Raw genomic sequence first — 17,983 nt, forward strand, 5'->3', positions numbered from 1 at the left:
TGAGGATTACTATGTTTGATGGAACAATACGTACTTTTTCTAATGTAAGACACGTACCGGGGCTTCAGAAAAATTTGCTTTCATTGGTAAATTTGATAAAGACAGTTACAAATTTTCTGGAGAAAATTGTCCATTGAAGATTGTGAAGGGAGCACTCATTGTTGCAAAGGGAGAGCTACAGGGAAGTTTGTACCGTTTGATTGGGGATACCGTGGTGGGTGAGGCTATTGTTGCAAATGCCGTGACTGAGTTTGTTATGACATGGCATCGACATTTGGGCATAAGCGAGCGCGGACTAAAGGTACTCCTTGATCGTAATTTACTTCCTGGTTTAAAATCTACAAATTTAGATTTTTGTGAGGTTTGTTTGTTTGGCAAGCACCACCGAGCTAGTTTTCCCACTTCTACATATAAATCTAAAGATGTGTTGGATTTGATTCATTCTGATACGTAAGATCTCATGTGGCATCCATTGGAGGTGCAAATTATTTTGTTTCGTTTATTGACGATTTCTCTAGCAAGGTGTGGGTGTATATGCTCAAAAGGAAGAGTGAGACTTTCTCTTGTTTCAAAAAGTTCAAGGATTTGGTTGAGAACCAAAAGGGGGATAAAATTAAGTGTCTGAGAACTAATAATGGGATTGAGTATGATGATATAAAGGAATTTTGTGGCGACCACGGTATAGATAGACAGTTTACAGTTATAGGTACTCCACAGCAAAATGGTGTGGCGGAGCGCATCAACCGTACACTCGTGGATCGTGCTAGGAGTATGTTTAGTTCAGCTAGGCTAGAGCAGTGTTTTTGGGCAAAAGCTTTTAGCACAGCCTGTTATTTGGTGAATCATTCTCCAACCATTGCACGTGATTACAAAATTCCAAAAGAGGTATGGTCTGAAACACCTTTAATTACTCGTTCTTACATACTTTTGGTTGTGAAGCTTATGTGTAGATTGCTAAAGAGCAGAGAACTAAACTGGACGTAAAGTCCAAAAAGTGTATTTTTCTTGGCTATGCATCAGGAACAAAGGGGTACATGTTGTGGGATCCTACTGCCCACAAGATTGTTGTTAGTCGAGATGTTGTCTTCAGAGAAGATTCATTGTAGAAAGAGAAGTTACAGCCAAACTCAGGTACAACATAGATGTTGAATATGGAGTCTTCGGAAAATCTATTCAATCTTCCAAATGTACCAGACATTGAGGAGAAGGAAGGGCTGTGAGCATGTTCAAGGTCTTCCTGCAAGAGACCGCAAAGCTCCTACATGGCTACAGGATTATGCTACCGCTTATGCTTGCATTACAGAGGAGCATGAACCTTCTTCTTTGAAAGAAACTTGTGAGTCTGTAAATGCAGATCAGTGGAGAGTATCTATGGAAGAGGAAATTGAGGCTCTACATAAAAACCAGACTTGGGAGATAGTTAAACTTCCAAAGGGGAGGAAGGCTATAGATTGTAGATGGGTGTGCAAGTTAAATAAAAATGCGGATGGGAACATCGAGAGATACAAAGCCAGGTTAGTGGCGAGAGGGTATTCTCAAAAATCAAGTATTGACTTCAACAAAATCTTTTCTCTAGTTGTTCGTTTCACTACTATCCGTATTGCTTGAGTATGGCGGTAGTACTTGATTTGGAATTAGAGTAGTTAGATGTTAAAACGGCCTTTTTGCATAGAAATCTTAATGAAGAAATTTATATGACTCAACCCGAAGGCTTTATTGAAGAAAGTAAGAAGAATCTGGTTTGCCGGTTCACCAAAACACTTTACTGTTTAAAATAGGTGCTGAGGTGTTGGTATAAGCGATTTGACTCTTTTATTTTGAGCTTGAGATTTATTAGATGTGAAGCTGACCATTGTGCTTATATTTGTATGTTGGATAATGGTAATTTCATTATCTTGTTACATTATGTCGATGCCATGTTAGTTGTAGGAACCAGCAAAGCTGATGTTGCAACGTTGAAAGCTCAGTTGGCCAAGGAGTTTGATATGAAGGACTTGGGGGCAGTAAATCAGATACTTGGTATGACAGTACTTAGAGACATAAAGAATAGGAAAATCTGGATAACTCAAAACAGTTATGTTGAAAGGGTCCTGTGCCGCTTCAATATGCAGAATGTCAAACCAGTGAGTACTCCAATTCTTGTTGGTTACAAATCAACTTCCAAGCAGTGTCCTGTCACTGACGCAGAACAGGAAGAAATGTCTTGAGTACCATATACGTCTGTAGTATTGAGTCTTATCTTTGCCATGGTTTGCACCAGACTAGACATTGCGCAAGCAACGGGAGTAGTTAGTAAGTATATGGCAAATTCGGGGAAAGATCATTGGACTGCTGTGAAGAGGATCCTTCGCTACATGAAGGGTACTTCTGAGGCTTCTATTTGCTATAGTGGCCAAAGTTTAGATTTGGTTGGTTATGTGGATGTTGATTTTGCAGGGGACAGTGATAGAAAGAGGTCGACCACGGGTTACGTGTTTTCTTTAGCCAATGGCGTGGTTGGTTGGATGTCGAGGTTGCAGTCTATAGTGGCTTTGTCTACAACAGAAGCAAAATATATGGCAGCTATGCATGCATGTAAAGAAGCTATATGGCTGAGGAGGTTACTTAAAGATCTTAAGGTCAAGTTAAAGAAGGTGATAATTCATTGTGACAGTCAAAGCGCATTGCATTTGGCAAGAAATCCTATTTATCACACTCATACCAAGCACATTGATGTTCAATATCACTTTGTTAGTGACGTTGTGGAAGATGGAAATGTCTCATTGCAAAAGATTCACACCAATGACAATGTTGCTGATATATTGACGAATCCTGTAGTTAGAGAGAAGTTTGTGTGGTGCAGGACTTGTCTTGGGCTTATTGTTACATGATGAATGGTGACATTGGGCAGCGATTCAGTGGGAGTGTTTTTCGCGTTGCAGAAGAAACTAGTCTTCAAGTTGGAGAATGTTGAGTACGACACTATGCAAAGAGTTAGTTTCCTATTTGGATATAACTCTTCACCGACTCTCCTGTTCTTATCTCTTATCCGGTTGTCACAAACTGTCTGAATGTAGGGACATGTGAAGTTCTAGTTTCACTTGGTTTTGAAAACCCAAAAACCGTAACTCCCAAAAAAAAGGTTTTGCCTTGTACCTTGAGAGACAAAAAAAGAGTGAGAGATCCTTGTGTGAGAGAGAAGGAACAATTTCTCTTAGGGGGGGGGGGGGTTGTTCTTCTCTTGTGAAGGGTTGTGGTCGAGTTGTTTTTCTTGTTGAGAGGGTGAGTGTATACTCTATAATTTTCTCTCCGATCAGTGAAGAAGAAGTCTCTGTCGCTGCCCCATGGAGTAGGCATATTGCCGAACCACGTAAAATCTATGTGTTCTTATTTGTGGCTTTTTTCGCTTTTATTTTCTGTTTGCGTTATCAATCTTGTGGCCACTACGTACTCTAACATGCACTTACACTAAAATAAGAACTTTAGAATTATAGCAGCCTAGTTCGTGACTACTACACTTGGTTATATAAAGTTATAAGAGGATTTTTGCAACTTTCACTGCCCCCATCTCATCTATAAGTCTATTAAGAGCTATACATAAACTTTAACCTTCTTATATTACATCCAGTTCTTACTTTGGTCATGCACTTACCTTTTTGTTGTTGGTTGTACATTCACTACATTGAGTTTGATCATGTTTTTAGGTGATTAAAGATCCGTTCGTACAAAATAAATCTTATGGCTGTTCTCATATAGCCGATCCCAACTAGTTTGGGACAAAGGCTTAGGTGAGTTGAGTTGAGTTGAGTTGAGTTGTGTTGTGTTGAGCTGTGGCTGTTCTTATATGCAAAAGCCAGCGAGGAAATGGCTTTCCACAAAATTACTATGAACAAATTTATATTGAGCAGGCAGAAGTATAAGTGAGGCTCAATTGTTCTTCAATCCAAACCATTCATTCCTCCAATTTATTTATGGATGCTTTTCTAATGAATTTAGAGGTTGTATTCTTGTTTTCTCATTACCCCAAATAAAAATAGGGCTCATCTGGGCAAATCTTTCCTTGGAAAATCAGTCACCCCAATCATAGAAAATATCCAAGGAATGGCAACAAAAAGATGACAAGAAAAAAACAGAAACCAAATCGAACTCCTCCTCACAACCCAAAGCACAGGTACAAACTAATCTCACCCACAAAATCAAAGAGAAAACGATAAAAAAAAATAAAAATTTAATACCCAATATTAATTTCAAGCCATTAATATACAATGGTCACATGATACTCAACAATGGCATCCCCAGACGTAGCATTGAACCAGTAAGTCTTCGCACGGGCCATGCCACGTGCGAACCGGAACAACCCGGTCCCACCCACAACCGCTATTTCTCGAACCGGGTACAATGCCCGGTTCCTTCCAAGAATGCTAATAGAGCTACCCTTATACTTGCCTTGGGTGAAACTATAGTCCAAAGCCATGATCAGACCCAGCTCCTTCTGGCCCGCCGAACCATAAAGCCCTTGGGCCCGGCCCACCTCCTTTGATTTAGGGTCCGGTCCTTCCGTAAGCAGGTCATCGGCCATCACCAGTAAGCCGAAGAGCGTAGCCGACTTGTTTGTATCGGCGGCTTGAGCAACCTTAACCGCACTCGGATTTTTCCCACTCAGCGTGTTGTGGAAGTAGAAATGCAACGGAGTCACCTTCTCTTTTTTGAGTCAGAGGCTCTTGCGCCAATTTTTATTGGCGCCTTCAGTTCTAGCAGCATACATGGCTATAACCAAAGAGAAGAACAAAAGAACCAGAGTTATTTTCTTCATCTCTCCCTTTCTCTAGGTAGTTCCTGCAACAATTTTAGTCACTTGACAGAGAACTTTCCAATAATCAGAAAGGAGAAGAAATGAAGTAAGAACCCAAAGAAACCCTAACAGACTAAGAACCCAAAACTTCACAAGGAATAAACCATAGAACAATCTTTTCCAAAGAAACCCTAATAAATTAAGAAACGTTTAAAAAAAGCAGTAAACCATAGAACAATCCTTTTCCAAAGAAACCCTAACATACTAAGAACCCAAAACTTAACAAGGAATAAACCATAGAACAATCCTTTTCCAAAGAAACCCTAATAAACTAAGAACCCAAAACTTAACAATGAAAAATTGACTTCACATTGAATCTATCAATGCAAGTTTATTACATTTCACACATGCTTCAACATCAGTAATGTAAGATGGTAACTTTATACTCAATAATGGCATCCCCATTAGTGGTGTTCAAATAATAAGTATTGAGCATAGCAAAACCCCGAGCAAGGCGAAACTTCCCCCTCCCTCCAACCACGGAGAGCTCCCTCATTTTCTCTGTTACCGGATTCCTTGAGAACACTGTGATAGAGCTGCCCTCATACTCTCCTGTGGTGAACCCAAAATCTATGGCTAAGACAAGTGACAACTTGTCCTGCCCGGACACGACATAAAGCCCTTGTGCGTTTCCAATAACGTTCGCATTTGGTCCAGGACCGTCCGTTAGTGGGTCATCGACTACATAGACGCTTCCAAATGGCGTCGCTCCTTCATAGGTTTTGTTAGCCTGAGCCACCAAGACTGCACTTGGTTTCTCTCCACTATGAATGTCATTGAGATAGAAGTGGAGACGAGTCATCTTCTCCTTTCCTAAGACTGGGAAGCCTTTTCCACCATTGGATTGTACTGGTATGGCAGAAACACATAGTATCAGAACGACAAACAAAGCTAATCTACCCTCCATCTCTTCCTCTCTCTTAAGATCTCACACTATCTCTATCTCTGTCTCTAGATAGGTTTATATGGACCATAGTTGCCATGTCAAGAAAAGGAAGCGAGAAACGGAAATGTGAAACGCTTGAAAAAAATTAAAGGACAAACGTGAAATGCTTTTTCTTGAAAACTACTTCCCTCTTTTTATCAAAATCATGTAATATATAAAGGGAAATGATTCGCCCCTTTTGTTTACCGGGGAGAGTCCCATCTAGTGTAGGTGAGTAATATCTTGACCCATTTTTTACTTGGAACAGCCCCCTTTAGTATTTATGGCTCCTCATTTACACTGGATGGGGTTGTCCCCAGTAAACAAACGGGTGAATACCATATGTAGGAAGTACTATATTCACCCCATTTTCTTACTTGGAACAGCCCTCTTTAGTGTATTTATGAGTCACCTTTTACACTAGATGGGACTGTCCCCAGTATTTTGAGATCTACACAAACCATCTTGTCCTTTTTAGTATTTAAAGGGCTGTCAAAAAGTTATTACATTTCCCAAAAAAGCTCTCACAAATCGATTAAAGAAGAAAAGACAGTTGTGCAAATATTAAAATTTGGTTGTGATGAAATTGATTGAAGAAGAAAAGACAGCTGTGCAAATATTAAAATATTGTTGTGATGTGTAGCCCCTGTTGTTTACTGGGGACAGCTCCACCCAGTGTAAAAGAGGAGCGATAAATACACTAAAGGGGGCTGTTCCAAGTTTAAAAAAAGGTGAACATATCACTTATTATTCCCCCTTTTGTTTATTGGGGACAGCCCCATCAAGTGTAAAAAAAAGGAGTCATAATTACACAAAAGAGGGCTGATCCAAATAAAAGAATGGGGCGAATATACAGCTGATGTATTTAATGTCTTTTTCTGCAGAACCCTAATCGTGCCATCTCTCTCTGTCTCTCATGCGTTTCACCTCCGTTTCACGGGCGTTTCCGCAACGTTTCCCATCCGTTTCACTATTTTTTTCGCGTATCGCTTCTGTTTCCCACTTTGCCCCAACGTTTGCTGCAACTATATTATAGACAATGCATAATACAAGGGTCGGTGATTGTATTGCAATGTGGTCCTGCCCATGTCTTCTGGCAAGAGAAGTTTCCATATTTTGAGGTCTATAAATCTTTCAAATTTGGCAAATCTTTGATATTTATAAGAATATGCTAATTTACCCTTCTATACCAAAAGAGAATCTGCCGAAAGGATATTTTCTTCCCCAAAATAATGTAAAAGATTATATTTATATTATTAAGCATTGTGGGTCCCACCTTTGGTTGATCTGAACCGTCCTTGATCGGTTTGTTTAGGATTGCGGGTTGAGTATTTGTGGCTTATAAGAGATTCAAAGGAAGGCCTGTGAGGACAATTTGGATCCGTCAAAGATGGACCACTATGCTGTCGTGCGTGGTGTCATTGTATTGCAATGTGGTCCTGCCCATGTCTTTTCCTGCCAAAAATAAAAACTTTCTATGTTGGCACCCCTTCTATACCCAGTTTCCCTGCCATCACACGCTTTCCTCTTTTATTTTGGACTCTTTCTAGAACTAAAAATTTGCTAAATAATCGTGAGTTTTCCTTAAAATCAGCAGCTTTCCCCTTTTGAGTCAGTGTGTGTGTGTTCTGTATCCTTCAAAAAAACTTCTATAAAATTAAACATTACCATATGGGACTGGATTAACATCCCCTTAAAACGCGGCATTACCATTTGTGATGATTAGTTTAATAGTTTGCCCTTTCATTGCTTATGTTAGCAATTCCATCAAGATGTTTTAAACACGGATTTACTGAAGAAATAATCAGAATGCAAATCCGTCTACAAATCCCCATTTTATATTGGTTTTAATTCGTATCTTTGATTCTCTAGAGATATTTGACTTCCTTCTATAAATTCAACGGCTAGGATCATCATATGAAATTTTGTTTCTAAATACGGGCCTATTTAAGGTAAGACCCAACAAATGAATGGCTAGGATCATAGAATAATAATGAGGGTTACCATATCATTATTCATTATAAGGTATTGCACGCACGGACACTTTGTGTATAAAAACTATGGGTGCAACCCGGATCGGGTTTTCCAAAACCCTATCCTACCCGAGAATTATCTCAGGTCGGGCCAGGTCTAATTTTTTACAGGAAAACCCGAGATTCGTGTTTTTCTAAAGCCCAAGACCTGAGATAATTCGTGTTTTTCTAAATACGGGCCTATATGGGCTTGTGCTCTTCTAAAAGCCCAAGACCCAACAAATTCTAAAGCCCCTTGAAGGCTCAAGCCTTTCTCCAACTCTCCATCTTATATGGATGAGAAGAATTTTCTTCCAAAGCGATGTGGGAGTATTAATTTGCCTTTGGTTTTGAAAACACACCACAAGCACACTCACCAAGATCTTGGGTTCAAGTCCCCACACATACAAAAGTCTTTTGCTTTAAAACAAGAGAGGGAAACATAATTTGAATCTTCCCTCCAAATTTTTAAACAAAAAGAAAAAGCATCTTTGACTTTTCAAATCTTTTATTATTATTTTTGTTCAAAAATTCTAACAATCCCCCACAAGATTCAAAATACAGCTGAAAATTGAAAACGGAAGTATCTGAGCACATTAGAAAATAGAGTGGATTCATACCGGTGTCTTTTGGACTTCAACCGATATTTAGGATAAACAGATTACGTTACCGAGTACGGGTAGAGTTAGACTCCTTCAACCTTTCCTCGTGGGTGTAACTGACTAACCTATTATCCACACTCTACATTCGATTCCTTGGTGATTCATTCACAGTTTTGGAACATTTTGGCCTTGTTCCCCTCTTGGTTCTCATGAATGTTCTAGAGAATTACTCGTTAAATTCTCATAGGAAGCGGCCTTACCTCCACATTCACTTAGGTCAGTCATCAAGTATGCACTGCAAGTAACATACCACCCAATACAGGTTATGATCTGATTAAGAGTCTATAACTCATCCTCTCTCATTTGCAGTGAACACTGTCTTTCATCATTTTGCATCTAGGAGTAGGGGGTGATAGTGTTAACAAACCATCCGATGACTTGTTAGTACCTATTGAACCAAATTCCAGGGATCTCCCCTCACATTGGTTAGGTGTCCATCACTAATGGTTCATGCCACGAGCTTTAACCCCATTCCTTGCGATGTCTCATAAACCACCTTGTTTATTTGTGGCTTTTTCAGAGGATCTGCCAGATTCCTCTCCGACCTTACAAAGTCGAGTGCTATTGTTCCCTCACTCAAGTATTGCTTTACCAAATTATGCCTCAGGCGTATCTGCCTTCTTTTGCCATTATAGGTCTTACTTTTAGCCTTGGCTAAAGCAGCTTGACTATCACAGTGTAAAGACACTGAGGGAACCGACCTTTGCCATAAAGGCACATCTGCCATAAAATTCCTGAGCCATTCGGCTTCAGCTCCTGCTAGGGCTAAGGCTATAAATTCCGCTTCCATAGTGGAACTTGTACTACAAGTTTGTTTAACCGATTTCTAAGAAATCGCACCACCACCAAGGGTGAATACATATCCACTGGTAGACACTGAATCTCTTGAATCAGAGATCCAATTCGCATCACTATAGCCTTCTAAGACAGCAGGATACCCCTTAAAATGCAGTCCAAAGTTTATTGTACCCTTTAGGTACCTTAACAACCTAGTCAAAGCCTGCCAGTGTTCATGTCCTGGTCTATGAGTGTGTTGACTAAGTTTTCCAACTGCTAGAGCACTGTCAGGTCTAGTACAGTTCATCAAATATTACACTGAACCTATAATCCTTGAGTATTCCTTTTGGGATACCATCTCACCTTTGTTTTTCTTTAGGTGTACCTGACAATCTAAAGGTGTCTTTGCAGGTGAACTATCATATTGTCCAAATTTCCTTAGAATGCTCTCTACATAATGAGACTGAGACAATATTATTTCATTTTCTTTTCTGATGATCTTCATCCCTAAGATTACATCAGCTTCACCCATATCTTTGGTTTCAAAGTTTGACATTAAAAATCTCTTAGTAGATTTTACTATGTCCAAATTAGTACCAATAATTAGTATATCATCTACATATACACAAAGTATTACACCTTTATCCCCATTAAACTTACTATAAACACATTTGTCGGATTCATTTATCTTATACCCATTTGTAATTAAAACACTATCAAATTTGTCATTCCACTGTTTAGGTGCTTGTTTCAAACCATACAGTGACTTAATTAGTTTACAAACTTTGTTTTCATGACCAGACACAATGAATCCTTCAGGTTGTTTAATGTAAATTTCTTCTTCTAAATCTCCATTTGATAAAGCTGTTTTTACATCCATTTGATGTATTACCAATTTATGAATAGAAGCTATAGCTAATAATATCCTAATGGTGGACAACCTAGCAACAGGAGAATAGGTATCAAAATAATCTATCTCCTTTTTCTGTCTAAAGCCTTTAGCTACTAGTCTTGCTTTAAACTTGTCAATTGTCCCATCAGGTCTTAGCTTCTTTTTAAATATCCACTTGCTATCTAGTGCTTTTGTTCCAGGTGGAAGGTCCACTAATTCCCAAGTGTGATTTTCTATTATGGAATCTAATTCACTTTTAATAGCTTCTTTCCAAAATACAGCATCTGGAGATGTTACAGCTTCAGAGTAAGTTACAGGATCTTTATCTATTAGATAGGTGAACATCACATCTCCTAGATTTGTTTATTTTCTTTGTCTTTTACTTCTTCTGAGTTCTTGAAACTCAGAATCCAATTCCTTTTCAGTTTCAGGTTGATTTCTTGAATCATTACTAGGTTCTTTAGGAATTTCTTTCTTCATAGGGAAGTGATGTTCAAAGAACTCAACATCCCTAGATACAATTATAGTGTTATATTCAAGGATATTTTCAACTGATTTCAAAACTAGAAATCTGTAGGCTGTACTATTTTGAGCATATCCTATGAATACACAATCACATGTTTTAGGTCCTAGTTTTCTTTTCTTAGGTTCTGGTATTCCAACCTTAGCCAAACAACCCCAAACTCTCAAATGAGATAAACTAGGCATTTTGTTATGCCACAGATCATATGGTATTTGACCCTTTTTTTTTTGGGGTATCCTGTTATATATATAACAAGCTGAAAGAAGTACTTCCCCCCACAAGTTCAAGGGTAAACCAGAACTTATCAACATAGCATTAAACATGTCCTTTAATGTTCTGTTCATTCGTTCTGCTATACCATTTGATTCAGGTTGGTACGGGGCTGTGGTTTCATGGATAATACCATTATCATCACAGAACTTAGTTATAGAGTATTTTGTACCTCTATCTGTTCTAAGTCTTTTAATTCTTCTATCTAACTGATTTTCCACTTCATTTTTATATTTGATAAAGGCTTGTTCAGCCTCATCTTTAGTTCTAAGAAGATATACTTTAGTGTATCTAGAGTAATCATCTATAAAGGTCACATAGTACCTTTTACCTCCTATAGATTCAAGATTTCTAAAATCAGCTAGATCACTATGAATTAACTCTAATAAGTCAGATTTTCTTTCAACACTAAAGTGAGGTTTCTTTGTGAATTTTGCTTCAACACATATTTCACATTTTTCTTTACTAGGTTCAATTTTTTTATTTATTAAACCTAAATTACAAAGTCTTTTAATGTAAGGTGCACTTCTATGTCCTAATCTACCATGCCAAATATCAAAGGACTCAACAATGTAAGCAACAGAAGAGGATACTTTTTCATTCAGGATTTCAAGTACATTAAGAACAAATAAACCATTTGCATTGTAGCCCTTCCTTACAACCACATTATTTTTGCTAATGATTGCCTTGTCTGCTTCAAAAGTGAGCTTTAGTCCATTCTTGTTCAAGAGCGCACCAGACACCAAGTTACGCCGTATATCTGGCACATGCAGCACCTCCTGAAGTGCAAGTACTTTCCCTGAAGTTAACTTCATCAAGACCTTGCCCTTACCAACGACTTTTGAGGTCTGTGAGTTCCCCATGAAAACTTGATCCCCTTCCTTAACTAAGGTGTAGTCGTAGAAGGAGTTTCGGTTTCCACAAATGTGCTTGGTAGCACCAGTATCCAGAACCCACTCCTTTGGATTTTCCACCAGATTTACCTCAGTCACAACCGCTGCAATCACATCTGCCTCGTTTAAATTAACCTTGGCACTGGACGAACCAGTCTTTCGGTGTCAGCATTCCTTCTTGTAGTGTCCGGGTTTTCCACATTCAAAACAGACTCCTTTCTTTTTGGGTCCAAATTTCTTGAAATTCTTTTCCTTCTTCGGTTTCAGATTCTTAGACCCATCATTCTTAGTCTCAACAATGTTTGCCTTAGAGGTATACTCTTTGGCATTTTGTTGCTTATCTTTTAGTCTGTTTTTCTCTTCGATTTTAATCCGAACAACTACTTGGTTGGAACAAAAGCACTAGATAGCAAGTGGATATTTAAAAAGAACTGTTTTTCTTTTCTTTATCTTTTACTTCTTCTGAGTTCTGAGAAGGAACAGTTTCTCTTCAGGGGGGGTGTTCTTCTGTTGTGAAGGGTTGTGTTTGAGTTGTTTTTATTGTTGAGAGGGTGAGTGTGTACACTGTAATTTTCTCTCTGATTAGTGAAGAAGAAGTCTCCATCGCTGCCCCGTGGAGTAGGCATATTGCCGAACTACGTAAAATCTCTGTGTTCGTATTTGTGGCTTTTTTTGCTTTTTTTTTCCTGTTTGCGTTATCATTCTTGTGGCCACTACGTACTCTAACATGCACTTACCCTAAAACAAGAACTTTAGAATTATACCAGCCTAGTTCGTGACTACTACACTTGAATATATAAAGTTATAAACATGGTTTTAAATTTCGGTCTTCGATGGGGACCGAAACAGAAATTTTCGGAAATTGAAAATTTCGCAAAATTCCAAATTTGAGCCGAAATTTTGGAATTTCGGTAATTTCGGTCCGAAATTTTGATTAAATGCCATTTTTTATTTTTTATTTTTAAAATGTAACAAAATTTAGGCCGACATTTCAAAATTTAGAAAATTCGGTTTCAAAATTTCGGCCTGAAATTTCGGATTTTGGTGGGGTCCGAAATCGGTACCGTAACCGAAATTTAAAACCTTGGTTATAAGAGGACTTTTGCAACTTTCCCTGCCCGCATCTCATCTATCAGTCTATTAAGAGCTATATATAAACTTTAACCTTCTTATATTACATCCAGTTCTTACTTTGGTCATGCACTTACCTTTTTGTTGTTGGTTGTACATTCACTACATTGAGTTTATCATGTTTTTAGGTGATTAAAGATCCCTTCGATACAAAATAAATCTTATGATTGTTTTACATATGAGAACAGCACCACCTAAGATGAACGCCAAAAATCAATCAATGTGGATGTTCTCATATAGCCGATCCCAACTAGTTTGGGACAAAGGCTTAGTTGAGTTGAGTTGAGTTGTGGCTGTTCTCATATGCAAAAGGCAACGAGGAAATGGCTTTCCGCAAAATGGCTATGAACAAATTTATATTGAGCAGGCATAAGTGTAAGTGAGGCTCAATTGTTCTTCAAACCAAACCATTTATTCCTCCAATTTATTTATGGATGCTATTCTAATGAATTTAGAGGTTGTATTCTTGTTTTCTCATTACCCCAAATAAAAATAGGGCTCATCTGGGCAAATCTTTCCTCGGAAAATCAGTCACCCCAATCATAGAAAATATCCAAGGAATGGCAACAAAAAGATGACAAGAAAAAAACAGAAACCAAAACGAACTCCTCCTCCCAACCCAAGACACAGGTACAAACAAATCTCACCGACAAAATCAAAGAGAAAACGATAAAAAAATAAAATAAAAATTAATACCCAATATTAATTTCAAGCCATTAATGTACAATGGTCACATGATACTCAACAATGGCATCCCCAGACGTAGCATTGAACCAATAAGTCTTCGCGCGGGCCACCCCACGTGCGAACCGGAACAACCCGGTCCCACCCACAACCGCCATTTCTCGAACCGGGTTCAATGCCCGGTTCCTTCCAAGAATGCTAATAGAGCTACCCTTATACTTGCCTTGGGTGAAACTATAGTCCAAAGCCATGATCAGACCCAGCTCCTTCTGGCCCGCCGAACCATAAAGCCCTTGGGCCCGGCCCACCTCCTTTGATTTAGGGTCCGTTCCTTCCGTAAGCAGGTCATTGGCCATCACCAGTAAGCCGAAGAGCGTAGCCGACTTGTTTGTATCGGAGGCTTGAGCAACCTTAACCGCACTCGGATTTTTCCCACTCGGCGTGTCGTGGAAGTAGAAATGCAACGGAGTCACCTTCTCTTTTCTGAGTCAGAGGCTCTTGCGCCAATTTTTATTGGCGCCTTCAGTTCTAGCCGCCTACATGGCTATAACGAAAGAGAAGAACAAAAGAGCCAGAGTTACTTTCTTCATCTCTCGCTTTCTCTAGGTAGTTCCTGCAACAATTTTAGTCACTTGACAGAGAACTTTCCAAGAATCAGAAAGGAGAAGAAATGAAGTAAGAACCCAAAGAAACCCTAACAGACTAAGAACCCAAAACTTAACAAGGAATAAACCATAGAACAATCTTTTCCAAAGAAACCCTAATAAACTAAGAAACGTCTAAAAAAAGCAGTAAACCATAGAACAATCGTTTTCCAAAGAAACCCAAAACTTAACAAGGAATAAACCATAGAACAATCCTTTTCCAAAGAAACCCTAATAAACTAAGAACCCAAAACTTAACAATGAAAAATTGACTTCACATTGAATCTATCAATGCAAGTTTATTACATTTCACGAATGCTTCAACATCAGTAATGTAAGATGGTAACTTTATACTCAATAATGGCATCCTCACTAGTGGTGTTAAAATAATAATTATTGAGCATAGCAAAACCCCGAGCAAGGCGAAACTTCCCCCTCCCTCCAACCACGGAGAGCTCCCTCATTTTCTCTGTTACCGGATTCCTTGAGAACACTGTGATAGAGCTGCCCTCATACTCTCCTGTGGTGAACCCAAAATCCATGGCTAAGACAAGTGACAACTTGTCCTGCCCGGACATGACATAAAGCCCTTGTGCGTTTCCAATAACGTTCGCATTTGGTCCAGGACCGTCCGTTAGTGGGTCATCGGCTACATAGACGCTTCCAAATGGCGTCGCTCCTTCATAGGTTTTGTTAGCCTGAGCCACCAAGACTGCACTTGGTTTCTCTCCACTATGAATGTCATTGAGATAGAAGTGGAGACGAGTCATCTTCTCCTTTCCTAAGACTGGGAAGCCTTTTCCACCATTGGATTGTACTGGTATGGCAGAAACACATAGTATCAAAACAACAAACAAAGCTAATCTACCCTCCATCTCTTCCTCTCTCTAAAGTTCTCACACTATCTCTATCTCTGTCTCTAGATAGGTTTATATGGACCATAGTTGCCGGGTCAAGAAAAGGAAGCGTGAAACGGAAATGTGAAACGCTTGAAAAAAAATTAAAGGACAAACGTGAAACCTTTTTCTTGAAAACTACTTCCCTCTTTTTATCAAAATCATGTGATATATAAAGGGAAATGATTCGCCCCTTTTGTTTACCGGGGACAGTCCCATCTAGTGTAGGTCAGTAATATATTGACCCATTTTTTACTTGGAACAGCCCCCTTTAGTATTTATGGCTCCTCATTTACACTGGATGGGGTTGTCTCCAGTAAAAAAACGGGTGAATACCATATGTAGGAAGTACTATATTCACCCCATTTTCTTACTTGGAACAGCCCTCTTTAGTGTATTTATGAGTCACCTTTTACGCTAGATGGGGCTTTCCCCAGTATTTTGAGATCTACACAAACCATCTTGTCCTTTTTAGTATTTAAAGGGCTGTCAAAAAGTTATTACATTTCCCAAAAAAGCTCTCACAAATCGATTAAAGAAGAAAAGACAGTTGTGCAAATATTAAAATTTGATTGTGATGAAATTGATTGAAGAAGAAAAGACAGCCGTGCAAATATTAAAATATGGTTGTGATGTGTAGCCCCTGTTGTTTACTGGGTACAGCCCCACCCAGTGTAAAAGAGGAGCGATAAATACACTAAAGGGTGCTGTTCCAAGTTTAAAAAAAGGGTGACCTATCACTTATCTACATAAAGTATTCGCCCTTTTGTTTATTGGGGACAGCCCCATCAAGTGTAAAAAAGGAGTCATAATTACACAAAAGAGGGCTGATCCAAATAAAAGAATGGGACGAATATAAAGCTGATGTATATAATGTCTTTTTTTGCAGAACCGTAATCGTGCCATCTCTCTCTCTCTCTCTCTCTCTCTCTCTCTCATGCGTTTCACCTCCGTTTCACGGGCATTTCCGCAACGTTTCCCATCCATTTCACTATTTTTTTCACGTATCGTTTATGTTTCCCACTTTGCCCCAACGTTTCCCATCCATTTCACTATTATAGAAAATGCATAATACAAGAATGCATAATACAAGGGTCGGTGATTGTATTGCAATGTGGTCCTGCCCATGTCTTCTGGCAAGAGAAGTTTCCATATTTTGAGGTCTATAAATCTTTCAAATTTGGCAAATCTTTGATATTTATAAGAATATGCTAATTTACCCCTCTATACCAAAAGAGAATCTGCCGAAAGGATATTTTCTTCCCCAAAATAATGTAAAAGATTATATTTATATTATTAAGCATTGTAGGTCCCACCTTTGGTTGATCTGAACCGTCCTTGATGGTTTGTTTAGGATTGCGGGTTGAGTATTTGTGGCTTATAAGAGATTCAAAGGAAGGCCTGTCGTGGGTGCGTGTCATTGTATTGCAATGTGGTCCTGCCCATGTCTTTTCCTGCCAAAAATAAAACCTTTCTATGTTGGCACCTCTTCTATACCCAGTTTCCCTGCCATCACACGCTTTCCTCTTTTATTTTGGACTCTTTCTAGAACTGAAAATTTGCTAAATAATCGTGAGTTTTCCTTAAAATCAGCAGCATTCCTCTTTTGAGTAAAACGCAGCATTACCATTTGTGATGATTAGTTTAATAGTTTGCCCTTTCATTGCTTATTGAAGAAATAATCAGAATGCAAATCCGTCTACAAATCCCCATTTTATATTGGTTTTAATTCGTATCTTTGATTCGTTAGAGATATTTGACTTCCTTCTATAAATCCAACGGCTAGGATCATCATATGAAATTTTGTTTCTGAATACGGGCCTATTTAAGGTAAGACCCAACAAATGAATGGCTAGGATCATAGAATAATAATGAGGGTTACCATATCATTATTCATTATAAAGTATTGCACGCACGGACACTTTGTGTATAAAAAACTATAGGTGCAATCCGGATCGGGTTTTCCAAAACCCTACCCTATGCGAGAATTATCTCAAGTCGGGCCAGGTCTAATTTTTTACAAGAAAACCCGAGATTCGTAAACTGGACCCTACACAAGATAGTTTCTCGGGTCGGGTCGGGTTAGCTTTTCATTTTTTTAGCGTAGGATAGTTTTAAAGATTGTAGGAAAAAAATCTTAACCCCAAAAATCTCTAAATTTATGTCATCAGGTGTATAAATTTAAGAAGGACATTATACTTCCACATAACAGACATGATCACCTCAATGAAAACAACTCTATCAATAGATTGGAAAACCAATAATTTGCTACTAGTAAGAGAAAAGAGTAAATTCTTATTTTGATTGGCTGTTGGAATTGACTTCTCACAGATTTTAATATTATGAGCTTTTGTCTAGACAAACCAGCCAAAGAAAGGAAGAAGTGGAAAAACACAATTGGAAACAATGATTTAATTTAGCTCTTGCCATTAAATCTAGGGTTCTATTGACAAAATGGAAAAAGCAAAAAGTTCATGCTGCTTGCTGCTAATACATACCTTATTTTTGGAAATTAATGGTTCAAATAGTAAATTGGCTGATTTGTTTTTAGCTTTTGTCCAAACGAATCTGAAGTATAAACAAGTAAAGTGGGATAAGGATGAACTTGTGATAATAAAGCAATGTTAGACATTAATCATAAAGATGGGTCAATCATTTTCTCCTGAATCAACACAACACCAAATTTTTATCATATCAAAACACATCAATAATTTTATGTTTTTCGAAGATGCTAAATGAGAGATCAAAATCAATCAATTCAATTCCATCAAAAGCGAAAAAGGAAGAAAGTCATCAACAAAGAGAATTTAAAGTGGATAACGGATTCTTACATTATAATATGA

The 17,983-nt window shown here is 38.4% G+C and overlaps 4 pseudogenes; all 4 read right to left on the bottom strand.

Annotated features, from left to right (window-relative positions):
- Positions 1 to 4,108: 4,108 nt before the first annotated feature.
- On the bottom strand, positions 4,109 to 4,813 carry LOC143854597 (dirigent protein 23 pseudogene; annotated as a pseudogene).
- A 134-nt stretch (positions 4,814 to 4,947) lies between these two features.
- On the bottom strand, positions 4,948 to 13,015 carry LOC143853843 (dirigent protein 4 pseudogene; annotated as a pseudogene).
- A 492-nt stretch (positions 13,016 to 13,507) lies between these two features.
- Positions 13,508 to 14,567, bottom strand: LOC143855021 (dirigent protein 23 pseudogene; annotated as a pseudogene).
- Positions 14,568 to 14,570: 3 nt separating this feature from the next.
- LOC143853845 (dirigent protein 4 pseudogene) lies at positions 14,571 to 15,119 on the bottom strand (annotated as a pseudogene).
- Between the last annotated feature and the right edge of the window lie 2,864 nt (positions 15,120 to 17,983).

The sequence above is a fragment of the Tasmannia lanceolata genome, unplaced genomic scaffold (genome assembly GCF_043159265.1).
Source record: "Tasmannia lanceolata isolate RefF3 unplaced genomic scaffold, GAP_Taslan_0.1 ptg000020l, whole genome shotgun sequence".
Lineage (NCBI taxonomy): Eukaryota > Viridiplantae > Streptophyta > Magnoliopsida > Canellales > Winteraceae > Tasmannia > Tasmannia lanceolata.